General features: G+C 44.4%; 1 pseudogene; it reads right to left on the bottom strand.

Moving 5' to 3' along the window:
• Positions 1-450: 450 nt before the first annotated feature.
• Positions 451-1322, bottom strand: LOC149447595 (uncharacterized; annotated as a pseudogene).
• Positions 1323-12108: the final 10786 nt, after the last annotated feature.

Raw genomic sequence — 12108 nt, 5'->3', positions numbered from 1 at the left:
AGTGCGATCACGTGATCCAGACACGTGCATCAGCATGAGTAGTGACGTCACAGGAAGGCCACAGCTGACGCGTTTCGTCCAATGACTTCTTCCGAGGGAATGGTGAGCTCTCCATAAAGAGCACTTATATAGACCCAAATGTCTCCTAATTGGCCCAATCTCAAAAAACACCTGAGGGTGCATCATTATCACTAGGTAGAATTCAATCTAAATGCACTCCGGATCACCTGATCACAATAGCACCATCTTGTGTTCAAAAATAATTATAGCACCAATATAAACATAATTAAAGAATATATTCAAAATGAAGCTAAATAATAAAAAAAATATTATATAAATACATTCCAAAATTACATAAATAATATTGCAATAAAGATTAAAATAATATAAATCAATAAAAAAACAGAACATACAACTTATATAATAAATCATATAAGATGAACAAATTAATCATAAATCACTTATAAAACAATTTAAGTCCAGTTCGACATTTAGACCCCCAGGAGATAAAGACTCAGTCAAATAAATCCATTTCGTTTCATATTTTGACAGTTCCCTAACTCTATTAGAACCCCTCCACGCTTTAGGAACGGATTCAATGGCCCAGAATTTGATATTAGTTGGATCACAATTATGGTATCTCTTAAAGTTTAAAGATACACTATGGTACTTATACCCCTTACTTACCCCTTATTCCTTATATGTTCAAGTACCCTAACCTTAAGCTGTCGCTTAGTCCTTCCAATGTAAATATGGCCACAAGGACATCCTAAACCATATACTACATGGGTAGAGTTGCAAGTAAGAAAGGAGGAAATATCAAATTCCCTTTGATTAGAATTAGAGGTAAATCTGACCAATCCCCTAAATTTATGTTTAACCACATTACATGCAGTACACCTCCTACATGAATAAAAGCCTTTTTTATTACTAAGCATATTCAAAACCCTTGGTGGATCCAAAATTTTATGAACAATTCTATCACCAATAGTGGGCGCCTTCCTATAAATAAACACTGGTTTCTCCGGGATAACACTCCCTAATATCTTATCAAGCTTCAAAACATGCCAATGTTTCTGAAAAATATCCTCAACCGCCTTATATTGTATATGGTAATTAGAAATAAATCTCCACTGATGTCTATTATCTGTGACCCGTTTTGGCTTATCCGCCAGCAACTGGTCCCTGGGAATAAGCTGAACCTGGTCCACTATACCCTCAAATTGATCAGCCTTATAACCCTTATCCACAAATCTTTCAACCAGAATATCCGCTTGAGAATGAAATGCACTAACCTGACTGCAATTCCTCCTCACTCTCATAATCTGACCCTTAGGGATATTCCCTAACCAATGGGGGTGATGACCACTAACTATTGGCAAATAACTGTGCCTGTCAGTGGGCTTAAAATACATTTTGGTGAGCAGCTTATCATTCACCCTCAAAATAGTAAGATCCAAGAAATGTACTGCTTCAGTGCTGTATTGGTAATCCAGCCTAATATTGTTCGGATTATTATTCAAACCTTCCAAGAAACCAACTAATCCTTCTTCATCCCCAGCCCAGATCATAAACATATCATCTATAAATCTCTTGTATAGCAATACCTGCTCATGTTGATGGTTGAAGACAAATCTGTCCTCCCATTCTGCCATGAACAGGTTTGCAATACTGGGCGCAAAGCGAGCTCCCATTGCTACGCCCCTTTTCTGGGAGAAAAAAAACTGTGATTATACCAGAAGTAGTTATGAGATAAGCAAAACTCCAAAGTATCCCTCAAAAACTTCTTTTGATTAAATGGTAAGTCATCCCTCTTACTCAAAGCCCAATTAAGTGCTAAGAGAGCATCATCATGCTGTATAATGGTATAGAGGGATGATACATCCGCCGTCACCAAATATAATCCTGAATGACCCATGACCTGGACCTCAGAGAGGAATTTGAGCAATGTTTAGTGTCTCGTAAGTAGGCCTTAGTAGATGACACACTTGATTGCAAAAATACATCCAAATATTGGCCCAATCTTGTGGATACTGAACCAATACCATTCACAATAGGTCGAGCTGGTGGATTCTCATTATTCTTGTGGACCTTGGGGAGGGTATAAATAATAGGAATCCTACTTACACTTGGGATTAAGTATTGCTTTTCTTTTTTGGTCAGAACTCTTGTCCTATATCCCCAATTAACCAAGGATTTAAATTCTTCCCTATATCCATTAGTAGGGTCTTTAGTCGATCTTTTTAATGAAAAAAATATGTGCATGAGCCGTGACCTGGAAGGAACAGAAGTTTTGCCTGTTATATGGGGTGAACTTTATGACTTGGTCGGTCGCTTTTCGTAATAATTGGTGGTTTCGTCGGTTTAACGAACGACCGATGTTTCATTTATCAGACGAAAAAATGGCCAGTTTTCGAGCCGTCTATGGCCTGCATTATCCTTTAAGCTTTTTAATAAACAGGATTTACTGCACTATGCCAATGTGCTCTATTTCTTATGTCTTTTAGTACTCGAGAGCACTCATCTCCGTTTCCATAAGCTGCAAAGCATAATCACAGCATCTCTTCAACCACAAAGAGTGTTTATGCTCCTGTGGCATATAACTTTGTATCACATTTGTTACCTTATGCAGTTTGTTGAAGTATCTCAGGACATAGTGTGGGGAACAGTAGCCAGATGATGACCTTTCCTGTGTTTTGCACCGATCACCAGCAGTTGTTTTCTTGTTGTAAGAGTAAAGCGAAGACGAGGTGAACTTTACTCCTGTTCAAATGGAGAGACTTAGAGAAGCCTTAAAGAAACTCGTCAGACTACAAAATTTACAGGAAAATCGTGGAACGTTTTTACTACAGAATTCTTACACGCCTACAACTACACCAACTACACAAGCATCTGCGGGTACATGGAAGACAAATGGGCACTAAACTACGTGTTATCGACATACGGAGACCAAGGACCTGAACTGCCTAGGCATATTCAGAGGATCAGAACGCCTCCTGCATGGACCAGGGATTATGTGATGTAAGATAGGATTGTTTTCAGATATTACTCTTTATATTGTTGTGTGTATGTTTCAACATAGCTCCCAACTAGGGCCGGGACAAGGGGTGGGCGATAGAGTTGGCTGCCCTGGGCGCAATGGTTTACTGTAAGGATGGGGGGCACCTTCCTTCTGTTACAAGGCTGACGGGAGAAGTAACAGTGATTTTGACAAGCGAATGACTGCTGGGTGGGGACGCAGTTTGGCATCTTTGCCCTGCGCGCTGGATGACCTTGTCTCGACATGCTGCCAACTGGGACTGTCCCTCTCATGGAAGAAAGTTACTCTTCCCTTCTCATGTGACCTTCATTTTGGTCTGATGTATATACCTGTATAACACCTATGCTTCAGAAGGTTTTACCACCTTCATGGCCAGGGCATTTTTTTGCTATTCAGCACTGCGCTACTATAACTGGCAATTACGCAGTCATGCAAAACTGTACCAAAAAATATATATATTTTTTAACAAAACTAGGTTTCTTTTGGTGGTATTTGATCGCCACTGTTTGTTTTTTTTATTATTATATAAATGAAAAAGACTAAAAATTTTGAAAAAATTTTATTATTATTATAATACAGGATTTATATAGCGCCAACAGTTTGCTCAGCGCTTTACATTATAATGGGAGACAGTACACGAGACAGTACAGTAACAATACGATTCAATACACGAGGGGTTTGAGGGCCCTGCTCCTTGGAGCTTACAATCTAGGAGGGAGGGGATAGTGGTACAGGAGGAAATAGCTGTGGGGGATGGTGTGGTAGAAATAGTGGAGGAGTTCAGTAATTAGCTGAGGGCGGGGTAGGCTTCCCTGAAGAGATAGGTTTTCAGAGTGCGCCTAAAGAATATATTTTTTGTCTTTGATTAAACAAAATCCCAATAAGTGTATATTGATAATTGATGTTTATGTGAAAGTTATTGTGTCTACCAATGATGGTCTATATACTGGAATTTGTATTTATCTATACTAGTGTAATGCTCACCTCTTGAGGGCCACTGTCAGGGGCAGACTGACCATTTGGAAACTCGGGCATTGCCCGAGGGCCCGGGATCAGTAGGGGGCCCCATGAGATGCCCCTGGTACCTTTTTCATAGGCTTTTTTGAGTTTGGGCAAGGACACAGGGGCCGCATGATCCCCTATTGCCCGGGGGCCCCATGAGTTGTCAGTCCGCCCTGGCCACTGTGTTTCTGGGTCCTCTCTAAGCTGTGGACAGCCAGGCAACACGCATTTCCACTCTTGCACCCAGTCAGTGAACAGTCCATGAAGCTTGGATTTTGTTATTTTATTAGGGGAGCTAACTTGGATGGGTGTCAGGAATCAAGGAATGACCAGAAAGGTGTGGACTGACACAGGGAAACGCAGGTTTCAGGTATAGTATAATACAGGTTATTATTAGCCACCCAGATATATATATATATATATATATATATATATATATATAAAAACGCACAGTGAGCAAACTAACCTTCCACTAATCTTAGGAGGTGCAGGAACACAGGCGTAGTCAGGGCTGGAGAGGTGGAATGGTCAGGCCGGCCGTAGGGTTCTGTAACGACTGCCTGGTGGTACCTCTAGTGGTCCTCAGGGCAGGATTCCCCAGGGCGCGGAGTCTAAGTCCCAGTCTGCTATTCACCAGGGCCCCTGATGATGGGGATGGACTTGGAGCAGACAGGAACCAGGTCGCGGCCCCTGAGTACACCTGCTAGTGATAGAGGGATCCGCCAGAGGTATGTGCAGGTACGGCTGGATCCGTGCAGGATGGATGGAAGGCAGAGTAGTGAGCGTGGTCAGACGGGCCAAGTCAGCAACGTGCGGGCAGCAAGGTATCAAAGGAGCAGGCAGAGAATGGTCAAGGTCACAAGCCGGGTTCAGTAACTCACGGACAGCGCAGTACAGAGGATCAGGCAGAAGGATGGTCAGGGATGAGCCAGTAGTCAGAACAGGAGACGGTCAACAGGAATCAGGATCAGGCAGGGTCGGCAACAAGGTATCTTCTCACAGGAACTAGGAACAGGATGCAGGGGCTCATGGGAAACCATACACCAAGGCCCAGAGCACAGGCCTGGTCATGCCTTATATACACCTTTCTGTAATCAGCCCCAGGTTTGGCTGATTGTGAGCTTCTGGCTGCTAAGAGCACCCGCTGGTCAGCTCTGGTACTGCAGCCCACACGGCAGGAGAGTCCCACCACCAGTGCTGAGAGCACCCGCTGGTCAGCTCTGGTACTGCAGCCCACACGGCAGGAGAGTCCCACCACCAGTGCTGAGAGCACCCGCTGGTCAGCTCTGGTACTGCAGCCCACACGGCAGGAGAGTCCCACCACCAGTGCTGAATCCATTCCTGACAATGGGGTAATATGGAACACCACTCCCCCAGCCCCCTCTATACTTACCTGATCCTGATCTCAATTCAGCACTGTGCATGAGAACAGCAGCTCTCTCCCATTTCCCATTGGCTCCCAATGCTGTCAATCACAGGTGGGGTTGAGCCACACTTTGTGTGTTAATGGACACATAGAGCTGGCTCGGGAGCGAGCCTGCACGAGTGCACCCATAGGAAACAGCTTGCTATGGTGGGTGCTCAGTGGAGGGGAGGAACTAGGAGCAGCAGCAGGGAACCCCAGAGAGGAGAATCAGGGGTGTCCTTTGCATTTCCATTACATGTTTGTTATTTTAAGAAAAAGATTACGTGTTTACAATCACTTTGAAGCAGTTTTTGTTGAGTCTGCATCCCAGACTACAGGACATTACAGTAACGATTGTGAGCATTCTGCTTATGTCGGTCGGTGTAGTACTCATTTTGTCTATGTGGACATAATTCTGCTACATCAGTACAGTACTCATGTTTCGATTACATTTCTGTAGTGTGTGTTGGGGGGCAGCTTATCTAGGGAAGAAATAAGTATAAATCCAGCCTTGCTTGTGCTGTGAACTTCGAGAATCAATTGTTTCAAAGCTACAGGGTCTGAGGGCTTGTTTTACAGCTCATTTACTTCTTATAAATATTAATATTTGCACGTGCACATCCCAGCAGCAATTCTCCTTTTACCCCTTTTACTGCCAGCAATGTGATGGCTACAGCAGAACAGAACTGCTTGCCAGCTCAGTAACCTAAAGGGCTCATTTACACTTGTGGTTGGGAAAAGGGGGGCAGTAAAAACAAGCAGTTCTGTTCTGTGCAGTTGTCACTGTCCCCAACCAACCCACTATAAGCTGCAAAGGCAGCGGCTGGGGGTTTACACATGCCCAGCCATGATACTTTGCTTAATGGCCATGGCAGGAATTACACCCCACATTTAAAGTGTTACTAAACCCACAACAGTAATATCAGTCTGTATATGCAGTAAAGCATGCTTGCTATACTCACTGTGGAACCTAAGGGGTTAATCCTCTGCATTGTGGAAAAACGCTGTTTGATCCTGACCTTCTTCCAGTGTCTCCCTCTTATCTCCTGATAAGACATATTGTGTGGAGATACGGCACATGCTCAGTTTGTTGTGTATTGCTAGAGAGGCTTTTGTTATTTTCTTAAGAGAGTGCATGTGATCAGCACAAGGCCAATCAGCACTGCCCAGACAGAGGTTCTGCATCCTCCTACAGAAAACCCCTCCTACAAGCTTTAACCAGTGCTCAGCTGGACACTGATAGAAGTCACAAGACTTCTCTAAATGCTGATGAGAAAAGGTATTTAGCAGTTTATATTTACTAAAATAATTGCATTTCCATGTTCTGTGTACTGTGGAAGAGCAGATATAGTGAATGCAGGGTCCTGGGTTTAGTAACACTTTCAGTGATTGGGGCTGCGCTGCAACCACGTACAAATTATGCTTCTTTATGCCTCTGAAAAGCATTTAAAAGGTAGGCAGTGATAGCTGTTTGTGTAAACTAGGCCATAGAGAGGCAGCCTTTACTTAGCCTATAAGCTTATGGTTGCTTACAGTCAAATGGTGCAAGGCATTGGGGTTGATTTACTAAAACTGGAGAAGGCAAAATCTGGGGCAGCCAATCAGCTTCTAACTTCAGCTTGTTCAATTAATCTTTGACAAAAAAAACCTGGAAGCTGATTGGTTTCTATTTAGAGCTGCACCAGATGTTGCACGCTCCAGTTTTAGTAAATCAACCCCTTTGCGTCTTTTCCTAAATGGATATGATCAGCCGCTAATAAGCTGCCAATCACATCTGCAAAGTATGTAAAGTTGGCAGCTCCTGGGCACAGGTCTGTGGATACGATGGCACAGGGGCGGACTGACAACTCATGGGCCCCCGGGCAATAGGGGATCATGGGGCCCCTGTGTCCTTGCCCAAACTAAAAAAAGGCTATGAAAAAGGTACCAGGGGCATCTCATGGGGCTCCCTACTGACCCTGGGCCCTCGGGCAATGCCCGAGTTTCCAAATGGTCAGTCCGCCCCTGCGATGGCAGCACAGTGGCTAAGTTGTTAGCACTCCCACCTAGCACTAGGGTAGTCGGTTCAAATCCCAACCCTAGTGCTTCCTGCACTGAGTTTGTATGTTCTCCCTGTGCCTCTGTAGGTACTCCAAGTACTCCAGTTTCCTCCCACACTCCAAAGACATGCTGGCAGGTTAATTGGCTCCTGTCTAAACTGGCCCTAGTATGTGTATGTATGAATATAATTTAGGAACCTTTACATTGTAAGCTTGTTGAGGACAGGGACTGATGTGAATGTAAAATATATATTTAAAGTGCTGTGTAAATTGATGGCACTATATAAGTACCTGTAATAAATAAATACATATGATCAGTAGTGATGGGCTGCATGTTCTGCATGACCACAGGTCAGGTGCAATGCCTTTACCAATCACAGAGCATGATGATGTCACAAGGGAGTGAGGGTGACCCCTTGTGACATCATCACCCTATTTAAGAACTGCCATTGTGGCGCAGCTGTCAAACGGTGGTAGTCAGCGGCGAGGTGGTAGGCGGAGGCGGCGGGAATTGTGATTGATGTTGGATCTACTTCAAGGAATATTTTTTACATTTTTAATAAAGGACTTGTCAAAGACTTTCTCCTGTTTTTTTTTACTCTACACTTTTTTTTGTGAATGTACCGCATACTCATTCACATGGGGGAGGCCGGGATCTGGGGGCCCCCTGCCCGCAGATCCCCACAACCACCCTTGTCCCTATCAACATGTTAGGTGAGGGCGGGGTAGGCTTCCCTGAACAGATGGGTTTTCAGGGTGCGCCTAAAGGTGAGGAGGGTAGGAATCCATGTGTCATCATTCCCCATAATAAAGGTAGCTTCTGTTCCCACCTCAGTGCTGCTATGCAGTGTGTATTGAAAGATATGATCCCTTCTGACAGCAGTACTAGATCGCCACTGGCAGTAGTACTAGATCTCTCCTAGCAGAAGTACTAGATTGCCCCTGGCAGCAGTAATAGATCTCTCCTGGCAGCAGTAATAGATCTCTCCTGGCAGCAGTACTAGATCTCCCCTGGCAGTAGTACTAGATCTCCCTTGGCAGCAGTACTAGATCTCCCTTGGCAGAAGTACTAGATCTCTCCTGGCAGCAGTACTAGATCTCTCCTGGCAGAAGTACTAGATCTCTCCTGGCAGCAGCACTAGATCCCTTCTGGCAGCAGATTTAGATCTCTCCGGGCAGCAGTAGTAGATCATCCCTGGCAGCAGTACTATATCTCCCCTGGCAGCAGTACTAGATACCTTCTGGCAGTAGTACTAGATCTCTCCTAGCAGAAGTACTAGATTGCCCCTGGCAGCAGTAATAGATCTCTCCTGGCAGCAGTAATAGATCTCTCCTGGCAGCAGTACTAGATCTCCCCTGGCAGAAGTATTAGATCTCTCCTGGCAGCAGTACTAGATCTCTCCTGGCAGAAGTACTAGATCTCTCCTGGCAGCAGTACTAGATCCCTTCTGGCAGCAGATTTAGATCTCTCTGGGCAGCAGTAGTAGATCATCCCTGGCAGCAGTAGTAGATCTCCCCTGGCAGCAGTACTAGATCTCTCCTGGCAGCAGTACTAGATCCCTTCTGGCAGTAGTACTAGATCTCTCCTGGCAGCAGTACTAGATCTCTCATGGCAGTAGTACTAGATCTCTCCTGGCAGCAGTACTAGATCTCGTCTGGCAGTAGTACTAATTCTTTCCTGGCAGCAGTACAAGATCTATCCTGGCAGCAGTACTAGATCTCTCCTGGCAATAGTACTAGATCTTTCCTAGCAGCAGTACTGGGTCCCTCTTGGCAACAGTACTAGATCCCTTTTGGCAGTAGTGCTAGATCTTTCCTGGTAGCAGTACTGGATCCCTTTTGGCAGCAGTACTACATCTCTCCTGGCAGGAGTATTAGATCTGTCCTGGCAGTTTTATTATTGTTATTCAGGATTTATATAGCACCAACAGTTTGCTCAGTGCTTTACAATATAACGGGAGACAATACAGCAACAATACAGTTCAATACAAGAGGGTTAGGAGGGCTCTGCTCCTTGGAGCTTACAATCTAAGAGGGAGGGGCTGGTGGTACAAAAGGTAATAACTGTGGGGGATGAACTGATAGGATAAATAGAAGATTCCGTTATTAGCTGAAGGCAGGATAGGTTTCCCTGAAGAGATAAGTTTTCAGAGATTGCCTAAAAAATGGGCAGAGTAGGTGATAGTTGGATAGATTGGGGTAGAGGGTTTTAGAGGATGTAGGAGGCTTTGGAGAAGTCCTGGAGATGAGCATGGGAGGAGGAGACAAGGGAGCTAGAGAAAAAGAGGTTGTGGGAGGAGTAGAGAGGATGGATTGGTGATGTAATTTGGGGCAGAGTTATAAATGGCTTTATATGTTATTGTTAATGTTTTAAATTGTATTCGTTGGGCAATGTGAAGCGTATGGAGGGATTGGCAGAGACGGATGGCAGATATGGAAGGGTTAGTAAGGTGGATGAGTCTGGCAAAAGCATTCATGATAGACTGAAGAGGGGATAGCCTGCGATGAGGCAGGCCAATGAGGAGGGAGTTACAATAGTCAAGGCGAGAGATAACAAGGGAGTAAGTTGCTTAGTAGTTTCCGAGGTTAGGAACAGGCGTATCTTGGAGATGTTGCGGAGGTAAAGTCTACAAGATTTGGACAGCGATTGGATTTGGGACTGAAAGGACAGATGGGAGTCCAAGATTACACCTAGTACCCTGGCATGAGGGGAGGGACTGATGTTTGTATTATTGATCTTGATGGAGAAGTCGGGGGAGGGGGCACGGGCTGGAGGGAATAATATGAGCTCTGTTTTAGAAAGATTTAGTTTGAGGAAGTGGAGTGACATCCATGCCAATATGTCACTTACTAGGTTAATAATGTGAGAGGAGACTGAAGGGGTGAGGTGAGGAGTAGAAAGATAGATTTGTGTGTCATCAGCATAGAGATGGTACTTAAAGCCATGGGAATTTATCAAGTGAACAAGGGAGGAGGTGTAGATGGAGTAGAGAAGGGGTCCAAGGACAGAACCTTGAGGGACCCCTACAGAAAGAGGGAGTGGAGAGGAGGAGGCAGAGTTATAGATAACGCTGAAGGAGCGCTGTGATAGGTAGGAGGAGAACCAGGAGAGAGCAGAGTCTTACTGCAATGCATCTCTGGGAAAGGGGGAGGGCTATCTATGCAATATTAGCTAAACTAAACGAAAGGGAGGAGCAGAGACAAAACACTGATAACATTTAAAGGTATATAACAGTCAACATGACAGTCATGTGAAACATGACACTCCCCGTCGAAATCTATGATTTCTATTATAATAAACTTAATTCAAGTCCAATATAATAATAAAATTTCTTTCCAGGAACATCTGCAAAACAAGAGGGAAAGGAAGAACAAGGGAAAACAATGCAAACATTATTGCATAATGCAGATGTTGGTCTCAAAAGTCCAGGCTGAGACATGGAAATCCAACTTCAGAGGGGAAGGCAGCAACATGCACGATTCCTTCTTACCTCCCTTTAAATCAGGTTGATGACTTGTCTTCCTCTTTGAGCAAAAGAAGTACTAGTTCCTGGTTGTGACAGTTGGTGGACTTACGTGGAGTGACTTGGGAACATATGTTGCTGCTAAGGCATTCAATGCTGGAGCTCGCCCAAAGTCCATTGGCATGTTTATAGAGTAGTGCGTTTGCTAGGAGGTACTGTTGGTGTCAAAGTAAGGTGGACGGTCTGTTAAATACACACCAGTGTCTGCAGCTAGCTGAGATGCTGCAGTCTGATGTATTAGAGAATAGAAAGGCAAATGGTCTTGAGGTAAAGTAGGTACAGAGAAGAGACTTTGATTGAGTAGTTTGGCTGCTGTGACAGGGAGTTGACGTGCTGGAGAGGTGTGTGAAGAATCTGAGACATAAGATACAACTGAGTGTCTGGAACTGTTGTCTCTTCTGTTTTCACTAGCGGCTAGTTCTAAGACCCTTAACCTTGCGATGGCTGTGGCATGCTCACATTGTTTTTCCAAAACTTCAACTTTCTGCCTTTTGACGTGTGGCTTCAGCTTCTTTATCTGCTTTCTGATGAGCGGCCTGAACCTCCATTTGTGCCTTTTGATGTGCGGCCTGAGCCTCCATTTCTGCTTTCTTTTGGGTGAAAGCTGCCTGAATTTTAGAAGCTTCAGCATCAGCACAGGCTTTTATTAGTTGTTGCCTGAGTGTAGAAGATCTTGATTGTAGGGATTTGGAAGATCTTGAGCAGCGTCTAGTAGATTCTGGATTCATGAAGCTGTGCTATTCTCACCTCTGCCTTTGTCTTTGTTCGCACCACTAAATTGTCTATTTCAAGATTGAGCTCCTCAAAACTCCTTAATTCTTCCAATGACTCTTGAGTGTGGTACCGCTTTACCAGAGCAATATATTTAACACACAGTCTTTGATAATTCTCATAAGCAACATTTAATTGCTGGATAGCACCCTCTAGTTGTAATGGCTCATGAGATTGTTGGGAGAGAGCAGACATGCATTTAACAGTATTAGACCATAAGGGCTCGTTCACACTTGACTGTTTTACCAACGCTTGCCAAACGCCCCTAAAGTGTTTGGCAAGCGTTGGTCCGGCGTTTGCGGAGCGTTTTTAACCCTCACAAACGCT

This window comes from Staurois parvus, unplaced genomic scaffold (genome assembly GCF_062004578.1).
Source record: "Staurois parvus isolate SC_StPar_1 unplaced genomic scaffold, SC_StPar_1.0 ptg000682l, whole genome shotgun sequence".
Taxonomy (NCBI): domain Eukaryota; kingdom Metazoa; phylum Chordata; class Amphibia; order Anura; family Ranidae; genus Staurois; species Staurois parvus.
Note: the sequence above shows the minus strand (reverse complement) of the source record. Positions and strands in the feature narration are given on the sequence as shown.